Source organism: Pelobates fuscus, chromosome 2, assembly GCF_036172605.1.
Source record: "Pelobates fuscus isolate aPelFus1 chromosome 2, aPelFus1.pri, whole genome shotgun sequence".
NCBI classification, from domain to species: Eukaryota; Metazoa; Chordata; class Amphibia; order Anura; family Pelobatidae; genus Pelobates; species Pelobates fuscus.
The window spans coordinates 187,244,188-187,261,758 of NC_086318.1; the positions used below are offsets into that span (position 1 = coordinate 187,244,188).

The 17,571-nt window shown below is 44.2% G+C and overlaps 1 protein-coding gene across 1 annotated transcript in view; it reads left to right on the forward strand.

Annotated features, from left to right (window-relative positions):
* Positions 1-17,571, forward strand: part of MEI4 (meiotic double-stranded break formation protein 4) — a 200,011-nt gene that overhangs the window by 112,549 nt on the left and 69,891 nt on the right. The window lies entirely within an intron of this gene.

Consider the following 17,571-nt stretch of genomic DNA (forward strand, 5'->3'; position numbering starts at 1 on the left):
CTTCTGTTAAAGCTACGGAAGCCAGGGCTGTTTTATCTGAAATAGGACAGGCTCACGTGAATAAGGGTACTATTGAGGATTTCAATAGATTCACACATTGGATCGGAAAACTCCTTCGCTGGGGTTCTTCGGATTCACAATTAATAGAGATTTTTCTAAAAGGTCTTGGATCTTGTTCAGCTGTTATAGAAGGTTTTGCACAAACTTTTCCTCAGCTGTTAGAACGGTGTTGCCATAAGCTATTTCATTTGTCTAGTCCGTTCCAGATTAACAAAGCTTTTATCTCACTTCCTAATGAGTCAATCACAGAAACTGCTAACAGAGTAATTGTTTTCCTTGCTGCTCTTACTAATGGGGCTACTTCTTCAGAAAAACGTTCTGACATACAAGCTGACCTTAAATTGGATCCAGCAGTGCGGGAGTTAATTTTCACTCTTGTACCAAGTAACATTTCTCATGTTATGACCATCTGTTACGGTGACATGAGGAATGTGGACTTTAATTCATGGCTTGACCGTTTGCAAGTTGAAATGGATAGATATTCTAAGCCCTCTCCGATTTCTGAAATAACATATCAGGCTCAAAGATCTTGGAGAGATGGACAGCAATTAAATAATGCCTCTAATACTTGGCAGACTGAAGGTCCACAGTACCGTGGACGGGGTGGTTTTAGAGGTAGATTTAATACTACAAGACGTGGCATAGGAAAAGATGGTGAGTGGATTCCCTTGAGGGATATTATTGCCTCTCAGAAAGCGTTACAACATTCTGTTGAGTTACTTAGAAAACAAGTAGAGCAAGCTAATTTAACGCCTGTTGCAGCTCTAACACCTTCCCTTCCCCCCCCTGTCCTCCTGCTAGGGATGTGTTTTCTCCTCTCCTCTTTGTCTCGACTGGCCTCTGAATCTAGATAAATGGGGACGACCAATGTGTACTATGTTGGTAGATGGGGAGAAAATTAACACTCTAATCGATACAGGGGCAGCTGCTACACTAATATCTGGTACACCTAAAACTGACAAATTTACTACTGCTTGCATTGTGGGGGTTACTGGAATGCCAAAAACAGTGTATGTTGAACCTAGGACATTGACGATTGGCTCTAAGACTATACGTTCTGATGTGTTTTTGGAAAAAGATGCGTTATCTCTGTTGGGAGCTCCGGATATTGTAAAGTTTGGGTTTATCATTGATTTAATAAATCACATGCTTTGGAATATTGTGGAGAGTCCTAGCCCTTCTGAGCATACTCTGATCGGTTTAGACTCCAATTTGCCTCCTGTGCATGTTGTCTATCCACATGAGGATGTTGGGGCCGTAAAGGGTATTAAAATCAAACACCCTCCTGCTCCTCCTGTGGATACAGAATCTTGGTGGCATGAATATGCCGATGTATGGGCCAAAGATAGTCTAGATTGTGGTAAATCACAATTAATGGTTTCTTTGGATGGTTCACACCACCCATATGTTAAACAGTATCCAATTCCACGTGAGGCAGAAAAAGATTTAGAGGTTATCATTGACCAATTGCTACTGAGAGGGTTAATTCGACCATGCCAAACTGCAGGATCGAGTCCTGTGTGGCCTATTCGTAAAAAAGACAACACTTGGCGTTTAACCATTGACTACAGACGACTAAATGAGACAGTTTTTAGAACAGCACCTGTTGTGGCCTCTTACCCTGAACTGATTGCTAAATTAACTCCTGAAATGCAGTACTATACCGTGTTAGATCTTGCAAATGGGTTTTATAGTGTACAAGTCACTCCTGAAACTCAGTATCATACTGCATTTTCTTTTCAATCTAAACAGTATTGCTGGACAGTTCTTCCTCAAGGTTACTGTGATAGCCCTGCAATTTTTCACAGCATGTTAGCACAAGCTCTAAAGTCTCATAATTTGCATAACAAAGTTGTTCAGTATGTTGATGACTTGTTAATAGCAAATGATTCCCGAGAAAGCAACATTAATCTGTTAAAAAAGGTTTTGGAATGCCTTAAAAAGCATGGCTTGAAACTTAACCCTGACAAGTGTCAGCTGGTCCAACAGAAGGTTAATTACCTTGGATTGGAACTTAGTCCAACAGGCAGAAGTATTCTTGAAGATAGGGTTAAACATATTCTCTCCCTACCAAGACCAGTAGATGTGAAATCTTTACAGCAGTTTCTTGGGCTTACCGGATTCTGCAGAGAATTTGTTGCTAATTATGCTTTGCTTGCTGAACCATTATATGACCTACTGAAACAAAACAAATTTGAATGGAATGATTCTCACACACAGACATTTTCGTCTCTCAAATCTGCATTAGCTAGTGCACCCGTTTTGGGCACTCCAGCATCAGACAAACCATTTTATTTATACTCTAGTGTGTCTGATACAACACTTGGTGCAGTAGTGGCCCAATACCATGGTGATATACTAGCCCCTATTACATACTTGAGTCGCAAAATGACACCACCTTAATTGAAATTTGGTCCTTGTGAAAAAATTGCCCTGGTTACATACTGGACCATACAAAGACTGAGATATCTTCTCAGCGGTCAGCACATTGTGATTCGTTCACATCATAATCCCCTGCTTTTGCTGAAAAAACATAATTTGGCTTTAAGTGACATTCGGAATGAACGTGTGGTGAGATGGATGACTACGCTGCTCACTGAACACATTACAGTGGAACCATTAAAGGAACCTTCTGTACATGTGTTGGGTGTTCTTATTCAAGGTCAGGATCATGTATGTCATCCTATGATTGCTCCTAAAGCACATTCTGTTTTTAAAGAAGGCAGCCCTGCTGATGTGGGAAATAGCCCTGATTGGTACATTGATGCTAGTTCATCAGTCATCGATGGTAAGCGCATGACAGGTTTTGCAGGTGTACTTCTTGAAGGTAGAACAGTTCTTGATATGTTTCAGTATGCTTGTAAAAGGGCAGGAGCACAGTTTGCTGAATTAGCTGCACTACTGACTTTGATCCGAGACAAAATTGGGAAAGGTGGTACACACTTTGTAGTCACTGACTCTATGTATGTTTTCAGAGGAGCTTTGATTCTTCTTACATTTTGGGTCAACAATAAATGGCAGTCCACTGATGGCAGTATAGTACAGCACAAAGGCTTATGGGAACGCATACAGGATTTGTCTAAAGATCATATAGGCTTTATCAAACTCATCAAGGTAAAGGCACATAGATCTAAGGGCCCATTGGCATACGGGAATAGTCTTGCTGATAAATTTGCAAAAGAAGCTGCATGTCTTCCTGATATTCCACTATGGGAAGAGGAAGATGCATTGTATCATACACCACTTGCACCAGTACAGTTGTATGCCCCTGACGATGATAGCACACAATGGTCTGTACTTCGAGAACATCAAGAGTACGATTTGGTACTCGCTTCTCTTTTTGATGACCCTGCACCTAAGTTAGGTAAAGAAAAATTGTACATTCTGCATGACATTTTAGTCAAAGACACTGAACATGGTCCTGTCTGGGTTATTCCCTCTCATTTGGTAAAATGTTTGCTAGCATGGGTACATGGTTCCATTGCAGGGGGACATCCCAAATTACAAGAATGTATGGATAGGATGTCTAAACTGGGATGGTGGCCTACTATGAGAAGAGATATTCAAGATCACATTGACAGATGTATTGTTTGTGCACACCAAGACCCAGCAAGACAACTAACACGTGGAGCACTAATGCGACATGCTCCTACTGGACCTTGGGACAGACTGCAGGTTGACTATGAAGGTACACTGCCATTGACAGCCCGTAAAAATCGCTACATATTGGTTGTCATTGACTCGTTTAGTCGATGGATTGAAGCTTTGAAACAAAGCAGCTGGCACAACTGCCAAAATCCTAGTGCAAAATGTTTTCTGTCACTTTGGGATTCCAAAACAAATGGATTCAGATAATGGCGGTGAATTTGTCAATACTATCCTGAAAGAGATCACAAGTTGGTTAGATCTCCCTTGGGATTTCCATATTGCTTATCACCCTCAAAGCGGAGGCATGGTTGAAAGGATGAATGGCCAGATAAAAAAGGAACTTAGCAAAATCTGTAATGCCAATGGTAAAAATTGGGATATTTTACTGCCTTTTGTCCTTGTTTGGATGAGATCTAGAGTTAACAGGCATATCCAAATGTCTCCTTATGAAGTTCTTTTTGGATGCAGTATGCCTTCCTGGGAACGTCTTTTGCTTCCTATGGATTTATCTACCTCGGTAGCATTATGCAATGAAGAATGGGCCAAAGAACATTCTCTATGGCTCACCACTGTACAAGGACAGGCGCTGCCCACAGATGCGGTGTCCGCCTTAAAAAGTAAAAGTGATTTTGATAAAAAATCTGACCTCACTGAATACCAAGTGGGAGATTCTGTGTGCATGCTTAAACAAGGACAGAAAAACCCTAGGAAATTTCCTAAAGATTGCTGGGAAGGTCCATATCTTATTGTGGACAAAGTGGGACCCTCAGTTTATCTTATTCAAAAATCAGATGGTTTAAATGTCTACAAGCATGCAATGCAGCTTAAATTGGTTAAGGGCTCTTAAAGCCCTGTGTTTGTTATTCTATATTTACTTTGTTTTTCAGAAAGTATACAAAGGGACTGAGACTCTAGAACGGCTGTTCCAGACTCTACTGCTCATTATGAATGATCGGCGCCTTTACATCTAATCTTCATATGGACAAAGAAAAATAAAAACAGTCCTACCGGATGTACAAAACTAGCTTTGGCTAGACTACTTTCTGCACGTGTTGCATGTTTTCCTAGCCTAGTGTGATACTTTTTATGTATTTACTAATAATAAATAGTAACGTTGTGTAATAATCTCCTTATCCACATTTTTCATGTTATATTTGAAGTTTGGTGTCCGTAACTTACAGTTTGATCATAACTAATTATTTTATTGGTTTTCATAATCTACAAATTAGACTATGGCATCTTGGACATGTTGCTTGATGGGATGCGTTACAGTGATGTGTTTGCTCTATACCTTTACTAACATTTGGCATCCAGCTAATCATAATCTGCAGAAGCGTCTTGTCACTTCTTCTGAAGTACTTGCTCCTTTTAAACCTATATATTTAGTCTCACACCCTACTACCAGCATTGACCTTATCTTTTCCTTATTGTCTAACTTTCAGCGTAATAGTGTTAAATCTAACCGTCCCATATATCATATTTCTCATAGTTCTGCATCCCCACAATTTGTTGCACTTTTTATTGCAACTGTTCCAAAATTTGACTATGCTCAGCTATGGTTTATTAATAAAACCCATCTTCTTATTCCAGAATATGGTGCACTTCCGCATTTTGATAAAAAATATTTGTTTGATATGCAGTATTGATTTGCAATCCACTACTTCTGGCATTTTTCATAATTCTAACCGCCGCCCTATGGCTAACATGGATAATCTTAATACCTGTGGAAGTCCAGAAGTCCAGGATTCTACTTCGGTTGCAATGCCTGCGACTATTTTGGTTGATACTTCCAACCCCTCTGATTCTGTAGGTGAATGGCAATGTACAGACAATGGTATTCCACAGTTTATAGTTAGAATTGATGAAATAGCTCAACCTTCTACTCCTATAGCTTCTGTATCTCCCTCTACGCCTATACCAGAATCTACCACACGTCCATTTAAGGAAGGTGACCCTATTCAAGTTCGTTTAGACTCTGCTACACAAGTAGCATATGATGTTTCATATCGTTTGGTTACCTGGCACTTACAATTAAATAAATGGTTGGTTTCCACACAATATTCCAATTGTACGCCATTCGTATCAGTACAGGAAAGAGCTTTTCAGTGGTGGTTTCATGAAAGCATGTTATATAATGTATCACTTCGATCACACCATCGCCCTAGACGAGATATTTTAGCTACTGGATTAGGTACATATGGTAGTGTCATGGGATCAGCTGCACAAATTAATTCAGAAATTCTAAGATATAAACTTGCTTCTTTAGCCTCTCATACTTCTACAGGTATGGATACCCAATATGGTATTAATACTAATATTGTTAAGCTTCAACAGCATCAAACTCATGTTATGGTAGATACAACTGAGATTATCTCTGATAAGTTTCACACTCTGGTCGACTCAGTTTACAATGTTACTCATGATACTGCATGGGCAATGCTATGTTCACAGGTTCAGGCTGATCTGTCTGCCGATCTTAAACTTCAGTTGCAAAGTTTATGGTCAGGTAGATGGCCTGCTTCGTTGAGTCTTGCTGCTTCAAAATCTGTTACTGACTTTGCGATGACTCATCTTTTGTGGTGGGAAGTTCTTCTATCTGACTGCTCACTTGAAAGATGTGCCATTCAAACATTAATACCATGGGCAGGCAAAGATGCTATTATTTATCGTTTAGCTACAATTGGCCTACCATCTAATGGTTCATTATTGTTGCCTGAACTTTCACATCAATGGGTAGCCCAGGGTACGGATAGTTCTAACTGGACTCTTGTAGACATTTCTTTGTGTCACTCTAATGCTAATTCTTATATATGTTCTCCATCCCAATATAAAACTACTACTGAAACATGTTGGGTTAATCAGGATGAATGTAGTTTTCATGGTCAATTTAATGTTACAAATCCTGTCTACTACTTGGGGTTAGATCGTGTTTGTTTTCACTTATTTCAGCCTGATCAAATTATTTTTAAAACAGTGGACGAATCCCTTCTCAGCACTCACTTATTGCCTGGCACGTGGTGTAATTCCATTCCTGTGTCTTACATTGCTTCTTCAGTATGGAACTTCACTATGCCTCAACTTACTAACATAAGTTTGGATTTATCATGGGAACGTATTGTTGGTTTTTCCATGTCAGATTTGCCCTTAGGTATGGGTTCTGAGATGAAAAAATGGTTAACTGACTCAACATCAATTACGACATTGCTTAATTCATTAAAGAGTGTTTCGCACCAAGCTCAAATTACTGTCACACATAAACAAGGAATTCTTAAACAGGTCTCTGCTGCTGTTAAACAAGATGGTCAGACCTCATGGTGGGAATCTGTTTTGGGATACAGTAATACTGCTACACATTTTTTTTAATATAATGTTGCATCCAGTTGTAGTTATTTCTCTCTTACAACTGATTTTATTTTTATTCATCTGTATCAGTGGTTGCTATTTCAAACGTTTACATCGTAATCTGTGTAAAAAGGTGGCTGTGTTGGAGGACTTAGAGTCTAAGCATAAACGTCTTCTCCCATTATATACACTACATGGTTATTCTGTATCTTTAGATCCCTCTCAGCTTCCCACTCCTCATTAATTTTGGATTGTATTCTGTGTCCTTGTTCTTACATTATTTTTGTTTTCTTTTAGATCTCCATTTTGCTTTTCTTCTATGTCATGACTGGTTCCTTACTTTTATTTTTAAACAGCACTTGGGCGTTTCTGTATCTTTAAGTTAAATACTAAGTGGTACATTCTGAGGACAGGTTTACCAGCTACACTCTTTTATCAGTAACTTTCTCTGTCAACGTACATCCAGCTGCTTTTATTACACTTATTTGTGAAGAATTTCTATTTCTAAGAAAAGTTTCTACTGACTGCTATACTGTCTATGGGTACGATCGGTACTAGAATGAAGACTTTGCATACTACCTCGGACAAAGATTTCCTAAACTTTGCATATAGCTAAGGAGTTGAGGAGCTATCATGGTTATCCTACTTCTCAAACTTCCTGTTTGGTTGCTGTGAATGTCTATTGTTGCTATTTTATGGTGAATCTCATGCTGCAAATTGCTATTTCATTCTGCGGCCTGAACTCTAATTCTGAACTCTCCATGAACTATATTTCTTGCTATGTCGCTGATATTCCTTCTATTGGACTTCCAGATTTGATACTGGTATTTGACTTCTTCAATCAAATCTCTAAAGAACTTTAATGTAGCTTTAACACAGTTTACTACGTCACTCTGTGTTATATTTCTTATTCCTGTGTTTTTGCTGGTACCACTTGTATGCAATTTATTTTTCTCTCTTTCTCTCTTTCTCTTCTCTTTGGCACAAGTGTTGTTTTGTTTTCCTTTTTCACAGTTTTTCTCTTGTTTTTTCTTTTTGGTTTTGTCATAGAAGAAAAACAAGTGGGGGAGTGTGGAGTATTGATCATTATTTAATGTGTAGTTTGCAATATATATGTGTATTATATGGTATGGTGCATATATATATCTAATATGAATGTACATTTAGCTGTATAAAATAGGTGTATGAAATATTGCAGGCCTTTTTGCTTAGATTTGAAAAAGTTAAATTTTCAATGACATTTCCACAAGGTTAACAGCTAAAAGGTTAAAATTAAATTAGAACAAACACATGTGCTGTCAGTCAAATGTATACAAAACTCGTTGTAAGCTAATTACAGGCAAGAGCCATTTAGGGAATATCCCAAACTTAGATATGCAATACATTACATCATGTAACAAGTTAGAAAACCTTTTTGGGAAAATCACACAGGTGGGGGCTGCTTTATGGAGGACAAAATGGCTATTTTTTTTTTGTAAATATGATTTTTATTTCAAAATTATGTGAATCATTCCGAGACGTGCAAGTCTCCTCGTACAGTTGTTAGCAATATTTAGGACTCAACGTGAGGCCAACCATAGGAAAACAGTAAAGCACAAATATAAACTTGTGGGCGCGCAGGCCCCATGTAGAAGTGGACTCGCAGGTCCTCGTCAGTGATCAAAACTGCTGTGTCGTACTTCACATAACCATAGTATCAGTAAACAAAAAACAATAACAAATTCTTGTGGGCGCGCAGGCCCTATAAAGCTCAGATCTCACAGGTGTACTTCAGAAGTCTGCAAGCAATATTCGTCTGGCCAGATCCGTAGCTATCGTGAGTTAGGTCTGGTGGCATGTAAGATCGCAATGGGCATTGCGGGTTCGGCTACCGACCAGGTCTTCAGGTGTGTAGGTCGGTTAGGCCGATGGGCATAGTTGTGTACGTTAGTCGTCAGTGCCCAATGCTCGTGTTCATGCAGCCTAAAGTGTCTGCTTGCTCTTGGTTACAGGTTTCCGTCTCTCTAGTCGGTCCGAAGTAAGGGAGTCAGGGAAAAAGGGGGCAGGGTCCAGGTAGGGAAGAGGGGATAGGGTTAGTCTACTGTCTCCGCTGTTGTTAGTCTTGGGGTATCGGTCGTGTAGTCCGTTAGCATGGACTGGAATTCCGGTTTCGTTGTCGTCAGTATCCACTGCGTCCATATGTCTAGGTAAGTCTGCTGTTGTTTTTGCGGGCCAGCCGCGTACATGATAAGTTCCTCAACTGCTCTGAGGTCCTCCATTTGGGCAAACTACTGAGATAAGGGCGGGGCCGTTTTATTCTTCCAAAACTGTGGGATTAATTGTTTTGCTACATTAATGATTCGGATCGTGAGTGTCTTTTTATATTTGGACGTGGGGGTGGGCGTGTGGTGGAGCAGCATAGCTGCCGGTTCAAGGGGTGGGGGGTTATCTGAGAAGCGGGCTATGATTTGGTGGATAGTGCGCCAGAACGGTTGAATCAGTTCGCAATTCCACCAAATGTGTAAGAGTGTGCCTATCTCCTTCTCACACCTCCAGCATAGGCGGGAGTCTTGAGAGTTTATGTGGTGCGCAGTAGCTGGTGTGTGGTACCATCTCGTGAGCAGTTTATAGGCAGTCTCCTGACTCTTGCTGAATGTTGAGCAGTGGTGGACAGTATTGCAGATCTTTTCCCATTCAAGGGCGCTAAACGTCCTATTTAGGGAGTCCTCCCATTTCCCCATAAAATTAGGTGTCTCTACTGGAGTTTGCATTTGGAGGAGGGAGTAGAGGTGTGAAATTCCATGTGGTAGTGGGTCAGGGGCTGAGCATAGTCTCTCAAAAGTTGTGAGATCTCTGCCCAAAGCCTGTCCCTGAGGGAGGAGTTTTATGTAGTTGCGTATCTGTGCATAGCGAAAACGCGTCAGGAAGGACTGAGGGGTCACCCCACGTAACTCTGTCAGGTCTTTCAGTCCCCGGTTGGAACAGACATGTCTCAGTCGGGGTAGGGGGTCGTCCACTAAAATTTGCAAGGCCTTCGGGTCCAGGCCTGGTTGGAAGTCCGGGTTATGGGTGAGGGGCAGAAGGGGGGAGGGGTGCGTACTGAGAGCATGACGCCCTATACTCCTTCTCCATACCGTCAGAGTCGCTTTTGTGTAGGGTGTGTAACGGGCTTCCCTCCCAGAACCTCCCGCTGGGAGCCATGGGAGTAGGGCGGCGGGGACCCCCGCTGCGTGTCCCTCTAAGGACTTCCACAGCTTGTGTACCCCTAGTTTGGACCATTCCACTACTCGTTGTAGGTGACACGCTTTGTAGTATAGCAGAAAGTCTGGGAGGGCTAGTCCTCCTTTGTCTTTGGGCCGTGTGAGCAGTGAGTATTTCAGTCTGGGTCTCCTCCCGTTCCACACATAGGACCCCAGTGCTCCCCGGAGTGTCGTGAAGAAAGAGGTTGGGATCAGGATAGGCAAAGCCTGGAAAAGGTAGAGCAGACGTGGCAAAAAATTCATCTTCACCACCTGCACCCTACCTAACCAGGATATGTGGGGGAAGGCCCATTCCCTCATCTCTTTCCGAAATTGGGTCAGTAATGGGGTGAAGTTTGTCGCATACAGGGTGGTTGCGCTCACTGTCAGCCAAGTACCCAGGTAGCGTATCTTGTCCGAGGCCCATTGGAATTTGTAGCTCCTGCGCAGTTGGTCTGCGCGAGGTGTAGGTACACTAATGTTTAAGACATAGGATTTCGAGAAATTAATCTTCAATCCCGAGAGGAGTCCGAATGTGTGGAAGGCCTGAACTAGGTTGGGCAGGGAGACCTCTGGATGTGTGAGGAAAAACAGTAGGTCATCCGCGTAGGCGGCAATTTTGTGGTGCGTGTCTCCTGTGTGAATGCCGGTAATGTTGGGATGATGTCTGATGGTGTTCAGGAATGGCTCCAACGCTAGGACAAAAAGTAGCGGGGAGAGGGGACATCCCTGACGCGTACCGTTATATATAGGGAACGGGTCTGTTAGGGCCCCATTGACCAGTACGTGTGCTGTCGGTTTGGAGTACAGGGCTTTAATCCAGCCCAAAAGGTGTGGTCCCATTCCCAGGTGTGTTAAAGTCCGGAACATGTATTCCCAATTGACCCTATCAAAGGCCTTCTCCGCGTCTGTGGAGAGTAGGAGAAGGCCCGTGTGCGTCTCGGTGTTTCTATGCATTAGTGTCAGGGCCCTGATAGTGTTGTCTCTAGCCTCTCGACCCAGCACAAACCCAACCTGGTCTGCGTGGACCAGACCGGGAACGTGCGTCTGGAGTCTAGTCGCCAGGACTTTTGCCAGGAGTTTAATGTCCGTATTGATGAGGGATATGGGTCTGTAGCCGCCACAGTGCTCTCGATCCTTCCCCTCTTTGGGGATGATAGTAATGTGCGCCATTAGAGCCTGTCCGGGAAGTTCGTGTCCCTCTCTGATCGCATTGAACATGTCTGTCAATGGGGAGTAAAGTATGTCAGCGTATGTCCTGTAATATTTTAATGGTAGCCCGTCGGGGCCCGGGCTTCTCCCTGATTTGGAGCTTTTAATCGCTAGCGCCAGTTCCTCCGTGGTGATGGGTTCTTCTAGTCGGTTTGATACGTCAGTCGCTAGGGCGGGGAGTGTATGGGTCGAGAGGTACTCATCTATAGAGTCGCGGAGTCTGATAGTGTGTGTGTCAGTGTGCGGTCGTGGTAGGGAGTATAAGTCTGCATAATATGATCGAATGATCTCCTGTATCTTGGTGGGGTGTCTGTGGAGGGTCCCGTCCTTGTCCCGAATGCGGTCTATGTATGTGTCCCGCCTTCTTTTGTTGAGCATGCGTGCTAGGAGCTTCCCACTCTTATTACCGTTTACATGAAAGAATGCCTTGTGTCGTAGAACTGCCCTATGATGTTGGGATTGTATGAGTGTGGTCAGTTCCCTCCTTAGACCTAACAGCGTGGCTTGGTGGGTAGGGAGTTGGAGGCGTTTGTTGAGGGTATCTAGGCGGTGTATGTCTGCTAATAGTGTAGTCATGCGTGCCTCCCTCTGTCTTTTCAGGATAGCGCCCTTTTGTATGAAATGCCCCCTGATAACACTTTTGTGTGCTTCCCATCGTATGGTGGGGGACGTCTGGTCGCCATTGTGTGTAAAGTAGTCCCGGAGTGTGGTGTCTATGTCTGCAGTCAGTTCTGGCATGGCAAGCAGAGCTTCATTCAGCCTCCACTTAGAGACCCTAGGTCTGAAAAGGGGAGACTCCAGGGTGACCGACACCGGTGCATGGTCCGACCACGTTGCGGTGCCTTGGTCAGCCCGGAGGGCCAGTGGGAGGTGGTATTGTGAAAGGAAGAGGTAGTCAATGCGAGTGTAGGAATTGTGCGGGTGAGAGTAGAAGGTATAGTCCCTTTCGTCAGGGTGTAGTGCTCTCCAGCAGTCCACTAGTCTCTCCCTCGTCAGTAAGGCCCTGATTGCCGCGATGTGTTGGGTAGGGACGGGTGAGCGTCCTGAGGAGGAGTCCCATTTGGGGTCTAGAGCTACGTTTAGGTCTCCTCCTAGGACCAGTACCCCTTCTGCGAAGCGCCGCAGTGAGCGAAGTGTCTGGGCCAGGAAGCGGTATTGTCTGCGGTTTGGGGCATAAACGTTAGCGAAGGTGTAAAGCGTGCCCGCTATCTCCCCCTTTAAAAAGGTATATCGACCCTCCGGGTCGGTTTGTACATCTTTTTCTGTGAACGGGATGCGTCTATGAATGAGGATCGCAGTTCCTCTGGACTTTCCCCCCTGAAAGTCGCTAAAGTATCCTATGGGGTAGTGGTGGTTCGTCAATGTGGGACGTGACCCCTCCCTGAAATGCGTTTCTTGTACGAACACAATCGATGCTTTACGGGAGAGAAATTCCCTCACCGCTCCCGACCGTTTCTCGGGTTGATTAAGGCCTCTGGCGTTCAGGGAAAGTATCGTGATGGGAGCCGGGGCAATGGACATGACCGGTGCTCTTCTAGCAGTCGTGTATCAGCGTAGGCTAGTCCGTCCGGCGGACAAGCGGGAGGGTGGGGTAGGGAAAAGGGGGGGGCACAGGAAGGCTTGGGTTAGGCGGGGAGGGAAAAAGTCAGGAGTCAAGAGTCACAGTCGGTAAGTCTGTACAAAATCGCTATAACCAGCGGTATCGGAAAAGAGCGAAGGGGGGCCGGAACCCCCCCGTCCACCAGAGGGCGGAGGGGGACCGCTCACCTGATTCTGGTCGCTCACTCCAGTAGGGCAGTCGAAGGGGGTCCGGGAATCCCAAGTGAGTAGGGTCCAGGGGGTCAAGTGCGCTCTCAAAAAGGTCGTCACAGACCACTGTGACCTCTCGGGGCACCACCCAGTTAGGATCCGTCGTCTCCCCGACTTACGGCACAATCAATACAAAATTCAGCATGGGTGTCAACCTCACCATATAATACAGCAAAAAAAACAGTAGCAATAGTATTAGCCATAACACAAAACACATCAACATTTCAAGATAACCCTCCCTCCCCCCACCCCCCTGTGCGGTAGAGCCTAGTAGGTCTACTGGCCTACAATGCCGCTTTCCTCCCCCCTCCCAAGTCCCCGTCACCTTCCCCCCTCCCGCTCCCAAAGCTAGACATCCCCTCCTTCCCAGCCTGATGTACCGATCTCAGTTAATATAGAGGGCCCTTAAATGTTAGAGTAATAGAGTGTGGGGGGCCTCGTAATGGGGCTATGAGGTGTATTGCTCTTATTGTTTTCCCTCTCGGGCCTAGGCCCTTCGTGGGACCCTTTCCTCTCTGCGGCAGTGTGGGTATAGTACCCCTTTCACCCCCCAGGGGAATCTTAGCTAGGCCTAATATTCCCCCCCACACCCAAAGTGGAGTTTCAGTTCCCATAATACTTGCTGTGATCAAAAGACAGTCAAAGTTCACAATAGCGGTGAAGCGCCAAGGGTGGTCTGCATTGGGTGATACAGTTCATAGTCTGCTAGTGGAGTCAACATGGCGGTTCCGGGGGGGGGGGGGGGGGGCAACCTCCCAGGAATGGAGCGGGTTTCAGTTGGGTGTCCCCACTGGTCTGGTCGTTTGAGTACGGGGGGGACGAATTCTCTGAGGGCGAGGGCCCGTGTCCTGTGATCTGGGGGCAAAAGCGTAGAAATTGAGTGGGTTCGGCCATGTCAGAGTTTCTGGCGAAAGGTGCAGCTCTCTTTGCAGCGCCTGGGCGTCTTCTTCCCCTAGGATCGTGAAGGGGCCGTTGGGTGTAGCAACCTGTAGGCCCGTGGGGAAGCACCAGCGGTACCTCATTTGGGCTGCTTGTAGCTGTCTTGTAAGGGGTTTCAAGGCTCGCCTAAATGATAACGTGGCTGGGGACAGGTCAGGAAACAGGTGGACTTCCGAGTTTTCCAGTATTATTTTATCCGTGCCTCTTGCTTTGCGGAGGATTTCCTCCTTCAGTGGAAAGCTTTCCAAACAGCAAATAATGTCACGGGGTGGCCCGTCTGGGGGGCCCGGAGGCCTCAGGGCGCGGTGCGCTCTTACAAAGCTAATGGGTGTCTGGAGAGGTCGCGTCAGCAATTTATTAAATAAGTCCAGCAAGGTGTCTTGGATTGGGCTTTTCTTGTCCAGCGCCTCTGGCACCCCTCTGATTCTAATATTCTGTCTCCTACCCCTATGGTCCAGGTCCTCAATGTGAAGCGCCATTTGTTGCAGTATCTTGGTATGGGATTGCAGTCTGTCTGTGGTTGCTGCCTGAACCGCAGACATGTGGTCGCTGTCAGCTTCCAACTGAGTCACCTTTTGGCTGAGGCCTTGTATGTCCTCACGCATGGCATGTAGCTCGGCGGTAATGGACGCGCGGAGTTCCGCGTTTGCAGTCTTCAAATCCGCTTTTGTGGGTAGTTGCTGCAGCATAGACATTATGTCGGGTAGGGAAGCTTGGGAGGTCGGTAGTGGATGGTCACCCTGCGGGGATCGCGGGTGGGAAAGGCCGGAGGCCGTGGAGTCGTTTGAGGCCTGGTCCAGATCCGCCGGTGCCACGAGGTACGGCTTCACGGAGGGGGTCACGGTGCGTTTCGGGGTGTCCCCGGGTCTTTGGGCGCTCGATGTGCGGTGTGTTTTCCCCATTTTCGGCTATTGTTAGTGCGGTCGGTGAGGTTGAAAGTTAGGCCGGCGGGGAGCTCTCAGTTTATGCTGCCATCTTCGCGGACCTCCAAGCCACGCCCCACAAAATGGCTATTTAACTGAAGGAGAAAGGATAGGATGTTGTCATTCAACCATTATTCCATTCTCACTTGCACGCAGAGCATCATACACAAGGACATATGCTGTGATCACTATTACTTTGGTAAGATTAATTATTTACTGACTATTTTTGCATTCTGTTACATTCATCCAATACACTTTTATCTTATATTTATTTGAGTCATTGTTTCATTTATTACAATATTTTTACAGTGCCTTTTGGGTCTTCAGACACTGAATTATTTTAGTGATAAATCAAGTTATCATCTAGAATGGTTAAGGAAAACAGTATTTATAAGTAATTTGGGAACGGAAGGGTCTACTCTGTATACAGCTATAGATTGCATAAAGATACGCTAAGTGACCCGGAGTGACCTTTTGTCGGTAAAGGTCCACATTATACCTGAAGCGAGCCATAACTATCAAAATTGAAGTATCACCGAAACCGACACTTCCAATACCAAAATGCACAAGGAAATGGACAGACGAACTACAAATAGAAATCTCACAAAAAGATTGGGGAAAAATCTTTCAAGTCACACACAAATCTACCACGTCTATAGTTGCCCAAGAGAGTAACTATAAGCGAATCACTCGCTGGCACTATACACCAGACAAGATACAGCACATGCATAACTTATCTACTCAAGTATGTTGGAGATGCCAACAAGGAAACGCCCATCACGCCCACATCTGGTGGCAATGTTCACTCATTACAATCTACTGGAATAGAATTCATACCATGACACAATTGATACTCCAAAGTAAAATACCCTTCCTGCCACAGCACTTTTTATTCTCACTACCCCCCACGGATATGAGAAGAGACAACTACGCTCTCTTCTGCTTCTTGACTATGGCTGCGTCGCAGCTCATACCTATATACTGGAAACACAAACAGACTCCATCCATAAGGGAATGGATTAATAGAGTTAACGATATAAAACAAATGGAGGAATTAACCTTTGCACTATCGAAAAATTTCAAATCTTTCACTCAAATATGGCAACCATGGCTAAATTTTTTGACTTCCAGGAAAACGAACTAATATCCAACTTCCCTCCCTACCCCTCCCCCCCCCCGCCATATCTCCCCTTTCCCTTATCTGGTGTCGGTCACCTACCGACTACATCTCCATCATCTCCACTTCTGCCGTCACCGGGGCCAACTACCCGTCAGCCAACTGTCAACCACTCGTCAGCCAGCCACCAATCGGCAGCAGGCAACGCTGCCTCCATTAACATCAACACCATCAATACCACCAAGGAACCTCTAGGTCCACTCACACTCTTACAATTCCTAACGCATTCTATCATCTCAGTTTAAATTGTTCTTAAACCCCGATACAACATCCTTACTCAACCTCACTAATACTATACTCTAGGCTCATACTACAATAGCTACATACTTTACATCAATGCTAAGAGTTATCCAGACTTTTCCAATTTTCTCTGTTTAATAATAACTTTCTAATACAAGTCAATATATGCTCAAACTAATGCAGCTTGTATATTGAATGTAAAATTGTTTACTCGCCATGTACTATGAATGTTTCTTATGCTCATCACATCTTTACTCAACTTATGTATATGTGAACTGTGCGACGTCAACTCGTTATAACCTTCGTTCTATTATATTTGTGAGACGCACAATGTAATGTTATTGTACTTTACTTATTTGTACTTACATTATCTGTACTTTACATACGAAAAATAAAAAAAATTAAATAAAAAAAAAATATATATATATATAAATAAATAAATAAAAAAATATTATTGCTCCCTCTATTTCACAATTGAGATCTTTCTTCTAATGCAGTCATTATCTTTATTTCACTGAGCAACTTGCCAAACTCCATTGTCACAGCTTGTCACACCAGTAAGAGTCTTTCCTAATTTATTTTTTCCACCATGGCTTATTCACCACAGGCCAGACTGTGGTGTAATTTACCAAACCCAGCATAGCCTAAGGGTGTTTACATAATACTTATTTCTGCCCAGTTAGCCCTGTTTCCTTAAAGCACCATGGGAATGTAAAATGAGAAAATATAAATTCAAAAATACATCAGTCCAGCTGGATGAGTACAAAAAGTAAAAATAGGTCTTTCTCCCAGTCAGTGCCTTGGCGTGCTGAGGTATTAAATGATAAGGCAGAGCAGAAAAGACCTCTCACAGTACGTCCCTCTGCTCTCCTCCCATAGCAACCATAGCGCAGTGAAAGCAGTGATGTCACTCCATTCCAAAGCCAGCATGCTAGCAACTAAGCCAGCGTGCTAACTTCACTGACAATATTTGCCCTTCTAGGGGATGAGGAGGACTGCCAGG